Source organism: Propithecus coquereli, unplaced genomic scaffold (assembly GCF_000956105.1).
Source record: "Propithecus coquereli isolate 6110/MARCELLA unplaced genomic scaffold, Pcoq_1.0 Scaffold277, whole genome shotgun sequence".
In the NCBI taxonomy this organism is placed as follows: Eukaryota; Metazoa; Chordata; class Mammalia; order Primates; family Indriidae; genus Propithecus; species Propithecus coquereli.
Window position 1 is genome coordinate 1,060,415 of NW_012148363.1, and position 18,415 is coordinate 1,078,829.

Genomic DNA, 18,415 nt, shown 5'->3' on the forward strand with positions numbered 1-18,415 from the left:
CACTAGTGGCTTATATTAATATATCAGAAAGCAAGACTTCAGAGCAAAGAATATTTTCAGGAATAATAGAGATCATATGTTAAGGATAAAGCGATCAAATAACCAAAATAATCAAAATCAAATAATCAAAATCATAAATGTGCATGCTGATAATAACATAGCTTCAAATAAATGAAGCAAAAAATGGCAGCATTAGAAAGAGAAATAGATAAATCCACAATTATTGTAAGAAATTTGAATATCTTTCTCTTAATAATTCATAGAACAAGGAAACAGAAAAATTAGTAAGAATGTAGAAGATTTGAAGGACACTATTAACCAATTTTGGCTAATTGGCATTTGTGGAACAATCCACTCAACAATAGGAGAAAACACATTCTTTTCAAGTGCACATAGACTATTCAGTAAGACAAACCATTTCTAGGCCATAAGACAAGTCTCAGTAAGTGTAAAGGACTGAAATAATACAAAGTATGTTCTCCAGCCACAGTGAAATAAAAATGGAAATGAATAGCAGAAGGAAATTTGGGAAATTCACAAATATGTAAAAATTAACATACTCCTAAATAACACATGGTGCAAGAAGAAATAAAAATGTTAATCAGAAACTTTTTTGAACTGACTGAGAGAAAAATACAACATATCTGAATATGTGGAATTTCACTGAAGAAATAATTAGTGAAAAATTCATGGCATAAATACCTATATCATGAAAGAAGGATAATGAAATCAATCACCACAGCTTTGACCTTGAAAAACTAGAAGAAGAACAAATTAATTCTAAAATAAGCAGTATAAAGGAAATATTAAGGATCAGAGTAGAAATGAATTAATTAGAAACAGAAAAAGTGCTAGAGAAAATAAATGAAACCAAAGATGACTCTTTGATATCAATAAAATTGATAAATTTCTAGCCAGACTGGTCAGAGGAACAGAGGTAAAGAGACAGAGAAGAGAGAACAAATTACCAATATCAAGAATGATACACGCGACATCCCTTGAGATTCTACAGATATAAGAAGGCTTATAAGGAAATATTATGAAGAACCTAATGCTTATAAGTTCAACAATTCAGGTGAAATGGACCAATCTCTTGAGAGATAAAAACTGTTAATGCTACAGCTCACTCAAGAAGAAATGGATAATCTGAATAGCTCCATATCTATTAAAGAAATCATTTTTTTTTTGTTTAAAATATTTCCATGAAGAAAATTCTAGGCTAAGAGAGCTTCACTAGTAAATTCTACCAAATATTTAAAGAAGTCTTATGAGATCGACATAATCTCTTCTAGAAAACTGAAGAGGAGGAAATACTTCCCAACTCACTGTGGGAGGCCGGCTTTACCCTGATTCCAAAACCAGAATAGACATTACAAGAAAAAATAACTGTAGAACCATATTCTTCATCAACATATTTGCAAAAGTTTGAATGAAATTCAGTTTTGAAATTTGGCAAATCAAATACAAAAATATATCAAAAGGATAATACATCATGATCAACTAGGGTTTATCTGTAGGATACAAAATTGTGTTTACACTTGAAAATCAATCAATCAATATACTTCACAATATTAAAAATGAGGAAAGGAAAAACATGATCCTCTCAATGGATGCAGAAAAAACATTTGAAGAAATCCAACCTCCATTCATAAAAACCCTCAAAAAACTAAGAATAGGGAGAACTTTTTCAAATTGAATGGTGAAGAACTGAATAATTTTTTCATGAGATGAAGAACAAGATAAAGATGTCTACCCTCACCACTTCTTTTCAACATTGTCCTAATGTTCTTAGCCAGTGGAATCTGTCAAAAAAGAAAAAAAGAAAAAGAAAAGAAAAGAAAAGAAATGCATCTCAATTGGAACAGAAGTAGAGCTGTCTTTATTGACAAAAAATATCATTGTCTATGCAGAAAACCCAACAGAATATGCAAAAAAGCTTCCAGACCTAACAAATGAGTTTAGCAAGTTTGCAGGATACAAGAATCAATATATAAAAATCAGTTGTGTTTTATGTACTACAGAGCATCCCAAAAGTTGCCATACATAGGGAAAATGGGAAATTGTAGCTAATTGTACCTTTATTTGCAAAATAGTCATTATAAAATTTTACAAAATTTTTTTCTTTGAATGGAGACTCTTGGGACACCCCATAGTAATTAAAAATTAGAAATTTAAGTTTAAAATTACCACTGACAATAATAAAAAAACATGAATGCTTATGGATAAATCTAATAAAGCTGTGCAAGATCTGTCCACTAAAATCTAAAAAAAAAAAAAAAAAATGCTGAGAAAAGTTAAAGAAGACCCAAATAAATGAAGAGGTATACCATAGTCATTGATCAAAAGACTCAACATTGTTAAGATGCCAGTTCTCCCCAAACTGATTTTAAAATTTAATGTAATTTCAATAAAAATCCCTACAGGCTCTTTTGTAGAAAGGAACATCTGATTCTAAAGTTCATATGGGAGCAGAAACACCTAAAATAGCCAAAGCACTTCCAAAAAGAAGAAAAAAATGACGGGCTCATATTACCTGATTTTAAATTATAATGCTACAGTGTGATATTGGCACTAACATAAACAAATAGATCGATGGCAAAGAATAAAAAGTAGAGAAACATACTTCTCATTATGTACAAATGGTTTTTAGCAAAGGTGCAACTTCAATTCAGTGGAGAATGGATCTTTTATCAAATATTGCTGGAACAATTGGATCTCCACATGCAAAAATAACTTTGATTCATACTTCATACAATATGCAAAACAATGCAAACAGGATTATAAATCTAATTGTAAAATCTAGATATCTAAGAATTGTGGAAGAAAATAGGAGGGAACTTTGTTATCTTGGGTTAGACAAAATTTTCTTAGATAAGACATCGAAGGCAAAATCCTTAATATAAGAAATTCATAAATCGAACTTAACGAAAATTGAAACCTCTTTTATTCTTTGAAGGACAGTTAATAGAATATATACACAAGTTGATGATTGGGAGATTATATTTGTAAAGAAATATCTGATAATAAAACTATATCTAGCCAAAAATTTAAAAAAATACAAAACCAAAAATTATGCCTAGAATATATAAAGAACTCTCAAAACTCCATAATAAGAAAACAAACAACCCAATTTAAAATGAACAGAACTTCTGAATACAAAAAATGGTATATGACAAACATGCACATGAAAAGATGCTCTACATAGTCATTAGGGAAATTTAACACGATGAGATACTACTGGATACCAGTCAGATGGCTAAGATGAAAAGACCAACCATACAAGTGTCAGTGAGAATGTGAAGGAACTGGAACTCTCATATATAAATGATGAGAGTGTAAAATTGTACAACCACTGTGAAAAGCAGTTTGATCATTTTTAAACATTAAACATACATCTACCGTATGATCCAACCATTTCATTTCTAGATGTTTGCATAAGAAAATGAAAGCCTATATCCATATACAAAAATCAGTACATAACCTAAATGTTCAATAACATGGGAACTGATATACACATTAAAACCTGGAATTATTTATAAATGCTGCAACACCTGCTATTCTCAGAATAATTATGCTAAGTGAAAGAAGCCAGACAAAAATAAATATATATTTTATGAATTTATTTTTACAAAATTCTAGAAAATACAAACTAACAGAAACTTACAGAAAGCAGGTCATTGGTTGCCTGGGAATAAGGAGTAGGGAGAGGCAGGAGGGATTACAAAGAGTCATGAGAACACTTTGGAGGTACTTGATCTGTTTATTCCTCGATTTTGCTTATGGGTTGAAGATATCTACATACGTGAACACTTATCAAATTGCACATTTTACCATGTGCAGTTAGTCGTATACAAATGATTTTTTGCCAAATATATCTCAATGAAATTGTTAAAAAGTTGATTAACATCTTACAAATTGAGTTAGAGAAATAGAACAGTATAAAATGTGTAAGAGATAATCCTAAAAGAAAATAAAATGAAAGATATGAAATTTTATGTCAAATGCATATAATCACACAAAAGCATCAATTTAATTTAAAAAGAGGATTCAAAGATAATATCTGGTGTAGTTCAATAAATTAAAGGCAGTATATAAGACTAGAGGATTACTTTAAAAATTTCAAATACATGATCCAAAATAAAATACAAATTTTATAAAACTATGTCTGTCAAATCATTTAACATTAAATAAATGAAGGCAAATTTGTTGGAAATGCAAAGAGAAGCTGGATGAATCTGTCTTAGCGTCAAATATCATCACATTGGGAGATAGGGCTTCAGCACATTAATTTCAGGGAAGACACAAACATTCAGTCATTGCAGAAATAATAATAGTAATAGCAGGTTTTTATACACATTTCTATCTTTGGCAGGTTACATAAACTTTAGCAATCAAAATATAGGGAATCTAAATTAAGTAATTAATAATGTTAATCTAATAAGCATGTATCCAATTCTGTAATCTGATAAATAGAAATATGACTTCCATTTAAATTCTTTATAACTTGATCATATATTATGCTCATGAAAACCTTCATAAATTCCAGGATATAGACATAAACTATATTTCCAATGACAATTTAACAAAGCTAAAAGAAATTTTAAGAAGTTGAGAAGAAACAGTCCAACAATTTCAAATTTTGACACACTCTTTTGAAAACTCTAAGTTCAAAAAGAAAATAGTAATTACAATCATATATTTTATTATTATTTACATACTTTATGAGCTTTATATTAATGTTCATTTGATTTTAACAAAAGTGCATAGAAAACTCAAAGAGAAAAGGACAATCATTTCAAAAACTACTACAAAGACAATTGAACATGCATATGCAAAAATATTAATTGAAAATTAATTCAAAATGAATGATACATATAAATATAAGAGCTTAACCTATGAAATTTCTAGAGAACACATAGAAGAAAATTTTATGATTTTAGGTTAAGCAAGCAGTTCTTAGACACGACACCAAAAGCATGATCCATTAATAAAAAGTTTGGTAAGAACTATTTCATCAAAAGTTTAAAAAATTACACTTAAAAAGACATCATTAAGAAAATGAAGGCCGGGCGCGGTGGCTCACGCCTGTAATCCTAGCACTCTGGGAGGCCGAGGCGGGCGGATTGTTTGAGTTCAGGAGTTCGAAACCAGCCTGAGCAAGAGCGAGATCCCATCTTTACTAAAACAGAAAGAAATTAATCGGACAACTAAATATATATAGAAAAAATTAGCCGGGCATGGTGGCGCATGCCTGTAGTCCCAGCTACTCGGGAGGCTGAGGCAGAAGGATCGCTTGAGCCCAGGAGTTTGAGGTTGCTGTGAGCTAGGCTGACGCCACGGCACTCTAGCCCGGGTAACACAGTGAGAATCTGTCTCAAAAAAAAAAAAGAAAATGAAAACACAACACTGAAAGAAAGTGTTTTTACAAATAACATATCTAGTAAAGAACTATTAATAATCTATAAATAACTATAAAAATTCAATAACAGAAAAACTAACAATTTTTAATGGGCAAAATATATAGACATTTTACCAAGGAAGATATAAAAATGATCAACAAGCACATGAAAAGATGCCAATATGGTTATTCATTAGTCATAAGTCATACATGCTTATTAGATTAACACTATCAATTACTTACTTTAGATTCCCTTTTATTGCCACAGTTTATTTAACCTGCCAAAGACAGAAATGTGTATAAAAATCTGCTATTATATCATTATATTTCATATATTATATTATTATATATTGTACCATTATATATACCATTATATTTCTGCAATGGACTGAATGTCCATGCACATTAACACTATGGGATCCTATTGCACACGTGCTGGAAAGACTGCAATGAGGAAGACAGACAATAGCAAATATTGGCAAGAATGTGTGGAAACCAGAATCCTCATTCATTACTATTGAGAATGTAAAATTCCCTTTGAAAAACAGTTTGGCAATTTCTTACATTGTTAAACATAAACTTATAATAAGATCCAGCATTCCACCCAAGAGAAATAAAATCATATTTCCATACAAAGACTTATACAAAAACATTCATAAAACATAATAGTGAAAAATTGAAAATAGTCCAAATTTTCATCATGTTTGATATTTCTTCCACTTAGAGTTTAAATTGGTGTATTCTACTCATGTGATTTAAAGCAATGATAAAAAGAAAAAATTCAAAAGTATAGTTATTTTTAAATGTTACATTTTTGAAGTTGCTGTGGGTCATTTAAAAATATATAAAGCAGTGGACACAGTGGTTCACACCTGTAATCCCAGAACTTTGTGAGGCTGAGGAGGGAGGATTGCTTGAGAGGTCAGGAGTTTGAGGCCAGCCTAAGCAACATAGGAAGACCTCCATCGCTACAACAAAATAAGAAATTAGCTGGAAATGGTGGCATGTGCCTGTAGTCCCAGCTACTGGGGAGGCTAAGGTGGGAGGATTGCTGAAGCCCAGGAGTTCAAGGCTGCAGTGAGCTATAATCACACCACTACACTTCAGCCTGGGCAACAGAGTGAGACCTTGCCTCTAAAAAAATAAAATAAAATTGTATGTATACACACACACACACACACACACACACACGCACACATATACGTAATGCAAATATAAAATGTTTAAACATGAATTCTGCTTAAAAAGAGTTATGTGAATATATGAATTTATTTTTGCCTTCTTCCTAACTCCCCGGGTAACCATTTATCAGCACAGCACTGACTGAGTCCCCACCTGTTTACCCTATAGTAAAACTAATCATCTGATAAACCACACACATACACACAAATTTTAGTGTTACACTCTTAAATAGGAATGTGTGTCTGAGAATCTTCAGTAAGAAACCTGAATCAAGTCTCCAACACAACACAAAGACTCCAAGAAATAAACAAACAAATAAAGGAACTCAAAGGTAATAGGGATGATACTGGAAGAAAAACACAAGGGGGGGGGGAACCAAGGGCAACACACGTAACCTAAACATATGTACACCCATAATTTGCTGAAATAAAAAAAAAAAAAAAAAAAAAAAACTTCTAAAAAGGTACTGTTAAAATTTTCAAAAAGGAAAGTGAAGATATATCCAGAAAACCATGAGTGTGAAAAAAAGAACACACAGAAAACAAGAAAGAACTTTTTGGAAATATGACGTTTGAGATAAAGAACAATCAATAGAGGATTGTTAGATGCAGTTGAAGAAATCTCCCAGGAAGTACAGCTAAATGTCAGAGGTAATTAAAACATCACTCCAGAGGATGTACCATCTAACTTAGAACAGAACAAATGAGAGGCTGAAAAATATCAGAAATAACACAAGAAATGTTCTTGGAACTCTAGAACATGATTTTTCATGGAAAGCATTCACCAAATGTTCAAAAGACTAAGTGAGACACACACATACATACACACACCAAGGAATAACACCATAAGCTTTGGGGACAAATCAAAATAAAAAAAAAATAAAACCCTTCGAGTTTGAAGAGTGGAAGGAATAGGTCACACGAAGAATGAAGAAACAAAATGGATTGTATTTCATAATTGTAACACTAGAAGACAATGGAGTGATGTCATCACAATTCTAAAGGAAATATGTGTTTTATATAATTCTGGACCCAACCAATCTACTAAATGTGAGCAGAGATTAGACATTTTAGAAAGATCATATCTAAAAAAAAAAAAAAAAAAAAAAAATTCTCACAGTCTCTCAGGAAGCTGCCAGAGCATGAGAAAAAACATGAAACAGCAAACTAAGAAAAAAAGAGGAAACACATTCAGGAAAGAAAGACTCTCACACAGGAGAGAATGGAAGGGAAGTTCTAGAATAAGAGTTGCACAGACAAAGCATCTAATCCCAAATAAAAAAGAGGACAGAGAGCTCCAACAAGGATGAGGTCAAAACTTGTTAAATAGGAAATAAAGCTATGTTATATTATTTACAAATAATATTATTATAAAGTTATGTTATTTATAAATAATGTTATGTCATTTGAAATTATGGAAGCAATACTAGAAGACACAGCTAAAAGAATTATAAACCATTGCCTCTAGGGTTCGAGATGGGAATAAATGGGAGAAAGGACTGCTGCTTTTCATTATAAGACTTGAAGTATTTTGTGATGTTTAAAAATTGATACGTGTATTTCTTTCACCAAAAATAAAATAAAAAACAAATTAACATCAGAACCCACATAGCCATTTCTAGTTAATGGAACCCATGTTCCGTTCATAGAGTATATGTTAACAGGGAAATATCAAAGATACAGTAGTGCGTTCACTGAAACTTGTGCATATCTGAACCAAGTCTTTGCTTGGCACTTCAGTTACCATGGAACCATGCAAAAGTGTGTACACAGTTCCGGTATATGTGAGTTCCCATTAACACAGTAGCATGCAAATCAAACTACCTAGATCAGTTTTAATAAATTACATTTGGAAGTTGATCCTTCATTATTAACTTAACTAGTAACCTAGAAAACTTTGTTTTCTCCTCAATTCACGTAAGCAAAAATTTTAGAAATTTCATTTGGAAATCGATTCCTTTAAGAATATATAGGTCTTAGAAAAGAAACCATGTCATATATATTTCGGAAGCTATTTCTAGAGGATTCCTACATTGTCACAAGTACCAAATTTCTTTCCTTGAGGATTCTTTTGCTTACAGTCCTTGGTGAAAATAGAGTACTTAGAAGTTCACTGGTGTGTGAAAATCAATTAAAAACACAACTAAAGTTTTAGGATTTCCTTTAATTTTGTTCTAGTTTTAGATGAGGGTTTAAGACAATTCTGACTTTATCCCTATCAGTTCATCCATCAGAAATTATAATTACCTTTATTCTAGTCCTTAATTACTTTTACCAAAAATCTATATAATATTCAAGATGATTTAAATTATATTATCCAAAAGAAAATGTTTAATTTAGAGTGATTAGTCAGTAGAGTTGATAACTGCATTGCTTTCCCTACAGAGAAGGGGCACTTGTTCAGGATAAAGAGTTTTAACACAAGCAAAGAAGTAAATCCATACTATATAATATAAAAGTGCTAAAAAACCCTCAAATGTCATTAAATAATGTATGTGTGTGTGTGTGTGTGTGTATATATATATAGTATATATATATTGTGTATATATATATATATGAACTGGAAGAAATTGATTTACTAAATTGTTTAGATATGTTTAAAAATTACATTCCTATATAATATCATGTTTTATAAATATAGTCGTAAATTTTATGATTCCTTGTTACTTTTTACATCAAGTTTAATGAAGTATCATTTAAGAATAGATATAGAAGAGTTTTTACAAATGTATACACCTCTGTTATCACCACCACAACTGGGATATAGAACCACTACATCCCCCAAATTTATCTTACAACTACTGACAGTCAACCACATTCCTGCCCACCCTAAGCAACCACCGTTTTGCCTTCTGTCACTGTATATTCGTTTGCCTGATCTAGAATTTCATGTAAATGCAATCATACAGGAAATAATTCTTTTGGTTTCTGACTTCTTTGTTTGACATAATGCTTTTGAGATTTATCCATATCGTTGCATATGTCAGGAGTTTGTCACCTTTCATTGCTGAGCAGTGTTTTTATTGTTGATGAACATTTGTGTTCTTCTGAGTTTTGGCAATTATAAATAAAATTGAAATGAACATCTGTATACAAGTTTCAGTGGGAATAAATGTTTTTAATTATTTTAAATACCTAAGAATAATATCACTGGGCCATATGGTTAAGTGTATGTTTAACTTTCTAAGAAACTGCCAATCTGTCTTCCAAAGTGAGTGTACCATTTTATACTTCCACCAATAACATATGAAAATTCCAGTCTCTCCAAATCCTTGCCAATACTTGTTATTGTCAGTCATTTTAATTTTAGCCTTTCTGGTGGGTTTTGTGGTAAATCCTTGAGGTTTTAACATACATTTCTGTAATGGCTACTAATGACTGATTGTATTAAACATCATGTTATCTGCTTACTGGCCATTTAGATATCCTTTCTTTTATTTTTTGAAGTGTCTGTTCAAATATTTTTCACATTTAAAGCATTGGGTTGTATATGTTCTTATTGAGTTGTAAGACTTACTCATAAATACTTTGGATACATGTCTTCTGTCATGTATATGTGCTGTGAACAGTTTCTCCCCATCTGTGACATGCTATTTTATTTTCTTAATGGTGTCTTTTTTTAAGAGAAAATTTTAATTTTAATAAGCCTGATATATCAATCTTTTTTCTTTTACGATTAGTACTTTCCATGCTCTGTTTAAAAAAATCTGCCTACCTTGAGGTAGTAAAAGTTTTCTCCTATTTTTTATCCTAAAAGTTTCAACACTTTAGTTTTCATAAAGTATTTATCTTAGTAGCGTTGGCATCTTGGAGTCTCCCCCTATGCGTAGGCAGCTTAGTATTCAGCTGAGGACAAAGGGGACCCCAGTGTAGACATCTGGAGCCCTCTCTGAACCCTCCATTTTCTCAGCAGGCTACTCCAGGTGTCCAGCCATCCTGGCCCCTTGAACGTCAATCTTTGTTTCCTCAACTTGCTTCTACTTGAGTTTGCCCTCCTCACGTGACAGTCTTTAGAGTGCCTAAAGGCAGAAAGCCTATAATCCAACTTTTAAAATTCTCTTCTCTTTGGAATCGCAGTCCTAAAACCATTGTTTAGTATGTTTTGCCCAGTTTTTTAAACTGTGCATAATGGGAAGTCATGTCTTGGTCCAGTAACTCAGTCATAGTCACAAGTGGAAATCCTATTATGATTTTAGACCACTCAGGTTGGCTCATAAATAAAATATATAAAACATAAGCTAGGATAAGCAGAAAATATTTATAATCACTTTATTTCCCCTAATTTTTGCATTGCTAAGTGAAAACTAGCAGTAAGAGGAAACAATATGAATATTCTGAAGACTTCGAGATGTTTCCAGGCATATTATTAAAAATGTTAAAAGACAAGACAATTAATTTTTAAAAAACATATTGAGCCATTATGTTAAAAATGATAAAGCCATGATAATTCTATGTGCAATAATACCAGAGAGCAATTTACTTTTTTCTAAACAGTATGCATATTTTTATAAAGTTTTATCATTAGTCAACATTGTAATAATAACCATATTAGAGTTAGTTGTTAGTTTTCCTTCACATGATGTAAGAAGGTACCTTGTGGTTACCATGAGATTTGAGGCAGGGTCATTGCTTCTGATTAAAAGGAATAAAATGGGAGAAAATATTTGCAAATCATACATCTGATAAGAAGTTAATACAAAAAATAAATAAGGACTCAAAACAATTCAATAGAAACAAATAACCCAATTTAAAAAATGGGGAAATAACTTGAATAAATATTTCTCAAAAGAAGATATACAAATGGTCAATAGGTACATGAAAAAAATATTCAACATCACTAATCCTTGGAGAAGGCAAATTGAAATCACAGTGAGGTTATCACCTCAGACTTGTTAGAATGGCTTTTATTAAAATGATGAAAGATAAGTGTTGGTGAGGATTGGAGAAAAGGGAACTCGTATATTGTTTGTAGGAATGTCAATTGGTACAGCCATTATGGAAAATATTATGGAGGTCCCTCAATAAACTAAAAATAAAACTATCATATAATCTAGCAATCCCATTTCTGGGTATATATACAAAGGAATTTAAATCAATATTTCAAAGAGATATCTACATTGCCATGCTCACTGTAGCACAATTCACAATAGCCAAGATATGGAACTAACCTAACTGTCCATCAGTGGATGAACGGATAAAGAAAATGTGGTATATATACACAATGGAATACTATTCAGCCTTTAAAAAGAAGGAAATTCTGTCATTTTTGACAACATAGATGAACTTGGAGGATATTATGCTAAGTGAAATAATCCAAGCACAGAAAGACAAATACTGCATGATCTCACCTATATGTGGGATCTAAAAAGGTTAAACTCATGTGAGTGGAGAGGAGAATGGTGGTTACCAGAGGCTGGCCAGGGAACAGTGGGGAGGAGGGGAAGGGAATGGGGAGTTGCTGGGCAAAGGGTGCAAAGTTTCAGAGAGGAGGAGTAAGTGTTGAAATCTATTGCACAGCAAGGTGACTAAAATCAATAGTAAATATTACATATTTCAAAATAATCGAGTGTAAACTTCAAATGTCTCACCATAAAAAAGGTAATGAGGTGATGGATATGTAGATTTAATTATTTCCCACTGTATACGTATATCAAATGTCACATTGTACCTTACAAACGTATATAATTATGATTTGTCAATTAAAAATAATATTAATAAAAAGAAATGCTAAAAGTCTGAAATGCAGAGGAGAATAGATGTTAGTGAGAAAAAAAGAGACTAGTGTAAGAAGATTTCCACATATATATTTATGGCTGCCTGCTTATTCAAATGATCTGGATGAATTAATCAATTTTTTAAAAATTTACCAGCTAATTGAATCTAACACCTGTTTTGACTACTTTTTTCTCCCTAAAATTCAACTATGAGCATCCAAGTATAGTTTTTAACATTATACAGAAATGGTTGAATGTTTTTTCCAGCCTTATATTGCATAACATCTATTTCTTTTTCTCATTTGCATTCTTCAATCCGCTCAGTTAATTTAGCCTCTTTGCAAGCGTGTGAAATTTTTCAGGCCATAACTGCAGGATGGATTATGTGAGAGTGATGAAGTATTTACCAAATTCTCTTCCAACCATCCATTGTTCCATTCTGTGTAGATTTAGTGACGCTAAAAATTATTATTATTAATTATGATGACTAGCATCAGCAAAGGGACACCTCTTTATGGCAGCTGTGTTGCCTGTTATCTGTCCTGTGAGGTAAGCATTGTGATTTCACATTTAAGGTGGAGTACTTATGGCTCAGAAAAGTTAATTGATTATCCAAGGTCACACAGCTTTTAAGTGGCTGAAGCTAGGATTCCAACTCAGATTTATCTGACTTCAGCGCCCATGGTCTTTGATTGCACCACATTGCCACCCATTTTATCTGAGTTCTTGTGAGTACAACTCAATTCTAGTGAATTATCTTAAAGGGTGTAAGAGGTTCACATGAAGAAAGTTATCACACCAATATTTTTCGAGGAGATTTTTTTGAGATGTAAAGTGGGAAGTCTTGGGATATAGAGGTGCTTCTTCAGCCTGTCCATGAAAGGAGGAAGTGTGGCACAGCTCCACTTCAAACATTCCACTGTATCTGAAACCTGTCCCTCACTTCCTCCCACACCATAAGCTTCTGCCTTCCAGTTGCGTTTACCCTCGGGATTATGTGATCCCAGTTACGGACCGAGATTGCCAGGCAGTGAAGCTTACAAATTCATCACTAGCTTATACCAATTCGCTAAAATATATTTTACTCTTTTCTGTTAGTTGTAACCAAGACAAAGGGTTACTTTAATGCCATTTCACTATCTTAAAATAGAAGAAACATATTAGGATATCAACAAAATGTGTTTCATTGCCATATGGGCTATTATAATTTTGGACAAGTCACTAAAAATTCTGCTTCAGTCCCTACATTTCAAATACGAACATAACAATTTTCCTCCTCTAGCTGAATGATGTGGCTGAGTAAAAACTGACTCAAAGGACTAGGAATGCCTTCAGTAGAGATTTAAAGGAATACGTGAATATAGACCATTCTGCTCAGAATGCGTAGCATCTGGGGTCCCATCTCTGTAAATAGTTTGAATGGAAAAAATGTGTTAAAAAATTCATGGGCCATGAGAGGTATGGTAATGTATGTAGGAGGCTAATACTAGGTAGAGAAGATGGACTTAGGTAATATTTCAGTGTCCATTCATGACATGTGAAGATTCTTTGAAGTGCCCAGGCCTCGTTGCTCCATGTTCTTTGCTATTATAGACACCGTTCCTAGCTAATTTTATATTTCCTATTTGGAGAAAAAGGTAGAAACACTGTCATTATTTTAAAACCATGTTCTTCACAATATGTTTTATTGAAACAATATAGGCCTTCTTGTTTCTGCAGTTCCTTAATAATATACATGATGATGCTTCTCTCAGTGGGGGCTTTCAACGACACTCTCAAAGGTTGTTACTGCCCTGCCTTGACAAATGACCACATACAGGAAAGTATGAATGGCAATTTGTTTTCTGGTCACTTTAAATTAACCAGTCAGAATTTTATAACATAAAGCTGCAAGATCTCATCTTTCAACCATGTATTCCCTTCAACTATTTAGGCCACAGTCACCAAATTCTGAGAATGAGATCTCTTTTGGTGTCAATGAACCCCTTCGTTCCACCCACCACCACCAGCAAGGAGAACAGGCAACGGGCCTGTGGTCAAGAAAGAAGAGAGGTCTCTTCTCAAGGAACATCCATGCCTGTCCAGTTAAAGGGAGAGCACAATGTCACCACATTGATGGCCATGAGAGGACATCAACTAGGACTGGTTGACATGTGGTACAAAGCTTGTAAAGGGATGGATATCCACTCTGGATGCCAGCAGTACAGTGTATGGGGTAAGGATCACAGCAGTCACTCTCCAGTGCTGTGTCCAGGAGCCCGCACCTGATCACAACGGGGGTGGATAAGAGCCCATGCAGGGGCCACAACAACTTGACTCACGTCAAAGGGTCGGCCATGGACCTTCAGCAGCCCAGAGCCCTGAGCTGGTCCATGTCCCACATGGATACGAGTCACTCAATATCAGAATGTCGGCCGCATTTTGGAGGATTAAGTTAGGTAAATCCCAGAAAAATAAGGAGGGCTGAGCAATGGGATGGCCCACCGGTACAAGTGCAGAGATTCCTCGGCCTCTCAATCCTGCATGCCAGGTAGAGGGGTCAGAGAGTGCCGGAAGGGAAGAAATGTGGCCATGCCCTAGGTAGGATTCAGGCAGGGCTTGGCGCCCAATACCAAGATGGCACTGTTAGCGCTGCCTAGAACCAGGCACAGAAGGGGTACTCAGAAAATTTCAAGGTAGGCACTTCCAGAGACCAGGATCTACACAGGACCAGGTCTGGGTTCCATCCACGCAGTGCTGGTGAGCCATCCTGGTCACTGGAGGAGGATTTAGAAATTTGGGAGGAAGGTGCCCCCAAGCAAGGGGTCCCCATTGGCTGACACTAAGGCGGATACTGCAAACCAGGTCCAGTAGTCCTATAGCACCAGCATCAAATCCCCCACACCGAGTAAGCAGGCAGATGCTCTCCGGACAGGCTACTACGCACCATTCTCAATGGTGACAGGACGTCACTGCTTTTAGCTCTTTTTTCTCCACTTTGAATCTTTCCACCACCTCCGGGGAGAGAGCACGGGAAGGAAAGAGTATACAATGTGTACAGGAAACTATTCATGAAAATAAGAGCTATGGTTTTTATTTGCCAAGCTCTTTTTTTGAACACATGAGGGCTTGCAGGCGAACCCTGAAAATGCCAGCCTTCCCTTCCTGCACTCTCTGACCCCTCCACCCGTCATGTAGGATGGAGCAAATGGCCTGAGAACCCTTGGACTCGTGCCTGTGGGGCCATCCCATTGCTCAGTGCTGCGTTGTTTTCCTGGGATTTACCTTTACAGAGCATTATATTAGGGCACCACAGCATGTACTTGGCGAACTATAGTACAATGAGATTATTTTCCTTAAGAAACCCCTAAATTGCTGCTTTGACGTCACTCCTTTAAATGTACTAGCCCAGTTACCTTTTAATCCTAGATTTGTAAAAATGAATTAGAATTTTTATAATATGGGGGGATGTTAATTTTCTATGAATTTGTATTAATTGTAAAGATGTGTTTCAGAAATACAGGATAGAGGTAGAAATTAAGGACGTTTTTCAACATAATTTCACTTTTATTGACAAGAAAGCATAAAACCAAATTCTTTGACAATTATAAGCATAACATTTTTCTCCCAGTTTGTGGCTTTTCTTTTCTCTTTATGGTGTCTTCAATGAACATAAGATTTATAAATTTTAATTTACTCAAAATATATCAATCTTTTGCTTTATGTCCTGCACTTCTGTTTATTAAAAAAAAAATCGTTCCTCTAGCCTGGGCAACATAGCAAGACCCTGTCTCTACAAAAAAATTTTAAAAATTAGCTGGGAGTGGTGGTGCACACCTGTAGTCCTAGCTACTTGGGAGGCTGAGCCAAGAGGATCATTTGAGCTCAGGAGTTCGAGGTTGCAGTGAGCTTTGATTGTGCCATTGCACTCCAGCCTGGGAGACAGAGCAAGACCCCATCTCCTAAAAAAGAGAAAAATTATTCTTACTCTGAGACCATAAGGAAATTATCCTATATCCTCATATAGATATACACATATATATACATATATAAATACACATGTATGTTTTTAAAGATTTGCCTTTTAACATGGAAGTGTTTATTCTTGCTGGAATTGAATTTGTTATTGATGTGAGGCAGGGATTCATTTCAGTTTTTTTCTTTTGTAAATATCATATATGTAACCAATTTTCTAAGTGCAATTTTATTGAACAGCCCCTCGTTTCCCCCATTGACTTGCAGCGCACACTCTGTCATGTGTCAGTCTTTTGTTTGACGCATAAGTCTGCTGCTGGGCTGTCTTTCTCTATCATGCTGACCCTTTGATCTATACTTGCACCAACATCATAATGTCACAATTACCGTAACTTTGTAATACATCTCGATTCTGGCAGAGATGGCTCTTCATTCCTCTCACTGAGGAGATGTATTATGGACATGTGCTCTCTGGAGCTATATCTTAGGGCTACATCTGTGACAATGTCACTTGAGCAAGTTACTTAACTTTTCTGGGCCCCTGTTTATCGTCTGCAAGATGGGATGGAAATAATGGAACCTACGTCTGTAGGCCTTTGCAATTGAATACATTAATAAATATAAAGCACTTAGAACAGTTCCTGGCACCGAATAAGGAGTACATACTTGTTTGCCTGAATATATATCATTGTGATGATGCTGATAATGATGATGATGATGATGTTGTAGGAGTATCTTCACTATAACTTTTTGCTTGCTCTTCTGCATAAATTTTAGAATCTGCTTAACAAATTCTGTGAAAAAACCCTGTTCTGATTTCCTTGACATTGTATTAAAGCTATAAAATAATGAGAATTGAAATCTTTAGGATATTAAGTCTCCCTCTGCATGAGCATTTTATGTTTTTCCATTTATTTAGGTAATATCTTTAAAAAAAATGTTTAATTTCCTAAATAAAGTGTTACACTTCTTCTGTTGAATTTACTCGTTGATATGTTATATTTCTGTGTGTGTGTGTGTGTTGAGACAGCATATCGCTCTGTTGTTCCCAGACTAGAGTGCAGTGGTGTCATCATAGCTCACTGCAACCTCAAGTTTCTGAGCTCAAGTGATCCTCCTGCCTTGGCCTCCCAGAATGCTAGGATTATAGGCATGAGCCACCGCGCCCAGCCTTTTCTTTTTGCTTTTTTTTTTTAGATATGTGGTCTCAGTATGATGCCCAGGCTGGAGTTGAATTGCTGGGCTCAAGAGATCCTTCTGCCCCAGCCTCCCAAGTAGCTGGAACTACAGGCATGTGCTACTACGCCCAGCTAAATTTCTTTTTCTGTTTTTTGTAGAGATGGAGTTTCACTACATTGTTCAGGCTGGTGTCCTGGCCTCAAGCAATCCTCCCACCTCAACCTTCAAGAGTGGTAGGATTACAGGCATGAGCCACGGAGCCAGGCCTTATATTTCTCTTGATGATGTTGTATTACACAAAATGCATTTTCTATTATTTATTATTATCTTATAGGAATTCAAGTGACACGTTTACTGATCTTATATCTATAAATCTTACTAACTTCTCCTAAATTCTTTAAGGTGTTCTATAAAGAACATCTTGCATGTAAAATGTTAGAGTTTCATATCTTCCTTCACAAACCTTAAATCTTATATCCATTTTTGTTTGGAATCATTATTGTTATATAATTATCATTATTTACACTAGGAGCAATGCAGAATAATAATGGGGTTAGTGGGAGCATCATTGCCTTGTTCTCATTTCAGCCGGAGTCATCTATCTTTTCATTATTGAGTATAATAAACACTATCAATTTGCTATTTGTTTATTTTTATAGATACTCTTTTTTAAAGTAAGGAACTTCTATTAGATCCAAGACTTCTTTTTATCATAAATTATGTAAAATTTATTAAATGTTTTTTCTACATAGCAGATCTTATTTTGAGAAGATCATATATGGTTTTTCTCCTTTAATCTGTAATGGAGTAAATTTCATTAATAAATTAATCTGTAATGGAGATTTTCTGATGACCCAATCTTGCATTTCTAGAATAAATCTATCTTGGTCATGATGTATCATGCTTTTTATACATTGCTAACATTTTTATACATTTTTAATATTATTACTAGGTTTTTACATCATTGTTTACTAGTGAAATTGGCCTAT